Source organism: Danio rerio, chromosome 8, assembly GCF_052040795.2.
Source record: "Danio rerio strain M-AB ecotype USA chromosome 8, GRCz13ab, whole genome shotgun sequence".
NCBI lineage: Eukaryota > Metazoa > Chordata > Actinopteri > Cypriniformes > Danionidae > Danio > Danio rerio.
Genome location: NC_141028.1, coordinates 30010794 through 30015972, shown reverse-complemented (window position 1 = coordinate 30015972; position 5179 = coordinate 30010794). Strand labels below are relative to the sequence as shown.

Sequence of the window (5179 nt, the reverse complement as noted above, 5' to 3'; positions counted from 1 at the left end):
TCATTCAGAACTTGTTCATAAATGACTAGAATTAGTTTTTTTCTGATAGAATGTTGTCAAAAAAACATGAAATGTTTTATTTTAAGGTGTTCTAATTTCACTTAATGAAAAAAAAAACTATTAATTTATTTTTTTCAAATAAACAGAAATGCTACTCATTACTGACAAATACCTAAACTAATAGCTTTTTTGCTTTTAACAATGCGACTGCTCGTCAGTTCGACTGTGCAGATTACTTGTGTGTGTGTTTGTAAAGTGATGGAGGATGGGAGATTGCGCATTTCAAAGAACATAGCTCGATATTTCTCTTTCACTCTCTTGAGGGTGGTTTAAATTAGTCTTGTTGATAGAAAACCGGACACACAATGGTGGCCCCAGGGGGATGGCTGATGGAGAAACCGCTCTGAAGCAGATTGGCAGCACCTTTCTTCTCCATTGTCCCGTTAGCATATGTCCACACGCTCAAGCCAAGGGTCCGCAGCACATATTGATTGCCTACAGTCCTATCTTTCATACTGGTTTTGCCTGGTGTCTCGGTGGGCCGGGGTGGGGTTGTGGTCACCACCGGGTGCGTTTTAAACGGCTCTTCGAGGTGATGATCTGGAAGAGATTCTCATTTACGGCATGAGAGAACAGTGACAGCCTCATAGAAATGTACCGTTTCCGCTGTTATGCACAAAATGAATTGATTTCCCAGCACACCAAGCCAATGACCTGAAGAACAGCGCTAACAGATTGTCTAGTCTTAATTTTCATCTCGAACAATTAGTCACGTCAACAAACCCAGACAGTGTCTACATGATAATTGAGAAATAATCATGTTCATTTGAGTCTCAAAACGATTGGAGTGAGTGTTATTTAAAGAAAAGGAGCCCTGCTTTCTATTCTAAGCCAGGCAGAAAAGGCACTTCTACAATGACACTAGTAAATCAGAACGCTTTCTATATTTAGAAACTAACATAACATTTGCACCACTGCCTGCCTGTAGAGGAACATCAGGCTTTGGCGGTAACTTAGCAACTGGTGCTAGGCAACCTTGTTGGTAAGCATGGATGTGCTGCAGAGGGGGGCGTGGCTGAGGATGTCTTTGAGTTTTAATTTAAACAGATAGGACAGCCTGCTACTCATTACCAGACCTTCAGCGTGCAAGCATTTCAATACCTGCTTCATGTCTGGAAATCTGGGAGGACGCTGGATTAGCATACTGTAAGAAAGAACTCAGGCTCGTTTGATCACCTTAGCAGCCTTGGCTAACCAAACATCCATCACTGCCTCGGCTTCTGACAACGCTACTAATTAACAATTCATTACATTAGCCTGCACGCTAATTACTTTTTAAAAAATTCAATATGAGAAACAGAATAATTTAGCATCTTTGCTAACACTTGTCATGTGCTCATTACTCTATAGGCACAGCAGTGCGAGCGTTAGCCCTGTTGATCTTGAGGGGTTTTGATGTATGTCTCAGGCTGGCAGGCTTTCAGACTCACTCGCACAACAAAAGAGAACAGTTTCCAGAGAGAAAAATGCTACAAATCAGTTGTAGAAGTTACTTTCGAGTACATCTTGTCCCTTGATGGCTTCTGGGAAAGATTAGCAAGATTAGCGGGTGGTGTTTGTCATACAGTGTGATGTAGCTTTATTAATCCTCAATGGGCATTTGACATCGATACAAAGCTGTCATTTTTTCTTACTCTTATTTCCACACAGGCAGGCTGTGGATGAGAACACTGGCATCCAATGAGATGCAGAAGCAAGAATAACTATTATTGCTGTATTAATTATGTATATATAGTAATGAAATTTTGCACACAGCTGAGATGAAGGATTCCAGTCATTACGGCTTAGACAGATCCTCTCTAAGATCACAGATAGTGCGTACACGGTGAGCCTAACTATATGTCAGCTGGCTAGTCTCAAAAAGACAGGTGATTGACTTTTCAGCATATGATTTGACCAAAATTGCAGCTTTTTTGCTCGATAAACATTCACCTTTCAAAATGTCCAGTTAAATGTAAAGCAGTTAACCATTGATTTGTTTTAACATTGTATCTATCAGTCATTAAATCATTATTTATTTGACACTAATATATTGAAAACCATTTGTGCACTTTAAGGTGATTCAGATATATTATGAATATTACACTTACCGGCGACTTTATAAGGTACCGGGTTGGACCCCCTTTTGTTTTAGAACTGCATTAATCTTTCATAGATTTAACAAGGTACTGGAACAATCCTCTGCAGATTTGTTGGCAGCATATCTATAATGCGAATCTCTCGTTCCACCACATCCCAAAGGTGCTCGATTGGATTGAGATCTGGTGACAGTGGAGGACATTTGAGTACAGTGAACTCATTGTCATGTTAAAAAAAACAGTCTGAGATGATTTGCGCTTTATGGCATGGTACATTATCCTGCTGGAAGTAGCCATCAGACGATGGGTACACTGTGGTCATAAAGGGATGGACATGGTCACCAACAATACTCAGGTAGGCTGTGGCATTGACACAATGCTAAATTGGTACTAATGGGCCCAAAGTGTGCCAAGAAAATATCCCCCACAATATTACACCACCAGCCTGAACCATTGATAAAAGGCAGGATGGATCCATGCTTTCATGTTGTTGATGGCAAATTCTGACCTTACCATTCAAACGTTGCAACAGAAATCAAGACTCATCAGAACAGGCAACATTTTTTCAGTCTTCTATTGTCTAATTTTAGTGAGCCTGTGCAAATTGCAGCCTCAGTTTCCTGGTCTTTGCTGACAGGAGTGGCACCTGATGAGGTCTTCTGCTGCTGTAGCCCATCTCCTTCAAGAATGAACGTGCGTTCCAGATGCTCTTCTGCATACCTTGGTGGTAACAAGTGGTTACTTGAGTTACTGTTGCCTTTCTATCAGCTGGAGACAGTCTGGCCATTCTCCTCTGACCTCTGACTACAACAAGGCATTTTTTGCCCACAAAACTGCAGCTTATAGGATATTTTTTATTTTTTTCTGACCATTCTCTGTAAACCCTAGATATGGGTGTTCGTGAAAATCCCAGTAGATCAGCAGTTTCTGAAATACTCAGACCAGCCATCTGGCACCAACAAACCATGCCACGTTCAAAGTCACCTTTCTTCCCCATTCTGATGCTGAGTTTGAACTGCAGCAGATCGTCTTGACCACGTCTACATGCCTAAATGCATTGAATTGCTGCCATGTGATGATTAGAAATTTGCTTTAACGTGTTGTTGGAATAAAGCTACCAGTGAGTGTATATCAGTATGTTTAATTTATTAGCCCCAAATTATTTATTGTTGCTCTTAATATGTATACTTTGTTATATATGTAATAAATTTAAATATGTATGCTTTGCTAAGCCACTACATTTTACCCATAAGCAATACGTTTTTAATAATTGAAAACTAATACTCAGCTATGGAAAAAGTCTGTTATGATCACACACACAAAAGTTAAGCATTTGTTTTTCTGACCAGTTGTGAATGACAATATTTTTGTTTTAAATTAGGAAACAGTGTCAAAGTTTTATTCCAAGTTATTACTAAAGTTTTGTCGAGAGCCAACCTGCATAAATATCAAAACACCAAAACTAAATTAATTTTAATCATAAACTTGGATAAAAGTTTGACATTGAATAGTTTTTCGGCATTGCCAGAATAAATTAACATTTTTATCTGAGGGTGCTGCTTGCAAAAAAAATATTTTAATATCAAGTATATTTTCAAAATGTATTTGAAGTAATTATTTACAGAAGAAGAATTGACCTCATAGAAATATAATTTTTTAGATACCAATTAAGGATCAGCCAAACCTTTAGTCTAGTCTAGAGGTGCTCAATGCCAGCCCTGAAGGCCCATCGCCCAGCAGATTTTAACCTCAACCCCAATTAAGTACACCCAAACTAGCCCATCACACTTTTACAAGAATACTAGAAGCTTCCAGGTAAGTGTGTTGAGGGAAGCTTTGGCTAAACTCTCCAGGACACCAGCCCTCCAGGACTGAGTTTGGGCTAACAGCAATCCTTTTTTGAGATGATTTTGTATTCGTGAGTCAAACAGTGTTCTAATAAACTGTAACAATTAGATGGGCTCATGCAATTGGCAGTGGCATAAAGTACACGCGCTCACACCAACTGCATCTAATGAAGCTCTAGTTATACATTAAAAGTAAAAATGCAAATATAACAAGATGAAAAAAAATCAATAAATGACAAATGTGCCGGAAGCGTAGAGTGGACATTACCTAACTTTGTACTGGACCGAGCAGAGAACATCAAAGAGAAAGTAAGTCTTTCAGCTCAGCTTGACCCAAATGAGCGCTGCACGGCCCACCCGGCAGACACTCCGCAGAGGTTTCATTTAAAGCTGTGAATCTCAGCCGAAAGCCGTCTAAACCATCCCACCCGGCTCTGTCTTTCCCCATATCTCCTTTTGCTATTCATCTTTTTTTTGATGAATAAAGGATGACCTTTGCTGTGCAGGTCAGCTATGGGGCTCTCTGAAGTACAGCCTAATTCTTGCACACTCACAAACGTGCACACACACACGGTCCAACAGAGAAAACAGCCGCGAGCCAAGAGGAGATCAGTACGGTCGCTGCTTGAGTGACGGATATAATGAGGAACTGTTGAGCAGGTGTGAACAGTGGCTGATGGAGGTGGATGAGCATGTTAATGAGAGCTTCGCTGGTGATGTTTTTGAAGGACATGCCTTTAAAACAGCCGTATTTACATCATTCAAACTTCAGAGAAGATCTGCATGCGTTTGATGGACCGCACAGGTTTATTCTCAGCTTTTGGGAGGCATAAGTGCTGGAGGTAGAAAGCCCTGTAACCAAAAAAAAAAAAAAGAAGTATAAAAACAACACCGGCTGTTTCTTGAATTTTGGAGGATGAATATGGAGCTGTAAACTCTTTCTGTGTACACCACGAAAGACATTAGAAGTGTTTGTGGCTAAATTAAATATTCAAGTGACTAATTCCGGATGGCCTGGAGGAAGAAAGGATGAGAATAAACGAAAGAATCCTTTAAAAACATTCCATGAACAGATTGCGAGTGAAAATTAGAAAGCTATTTAGTCTTTGTGAGGGAAATGTTTGTGTTTGTTTTGTATTGCTTTTTTCCTCTACTTGCATAACATCTTAATTTTCTCGGTTCTCTTGCAGCTCT

The 5179-nt window shown here is 39.8% G+C and overlaps 1 long non-coding RNA gene across 1 annotated transcript; it reads left to right on the top strand.

Moving 5' to 3' along the window:
- The first annotated feature begins 1871 nt into the window (after positions 1 to 1871).
- On the top strand, positions 1872 to 4862 carry LOC147835656 (uncharacterized). Its single transcript, XR_015498059.1, has 2 exons — positions 1872 to 3355; positions 3439 to 4862. It is a non-coding gene; the product is annotated as an uncharacterized LOC147835656 (long non-coding RNA).
- Positions 4863 to 5179: the final 317 nt, after the last annotated feature.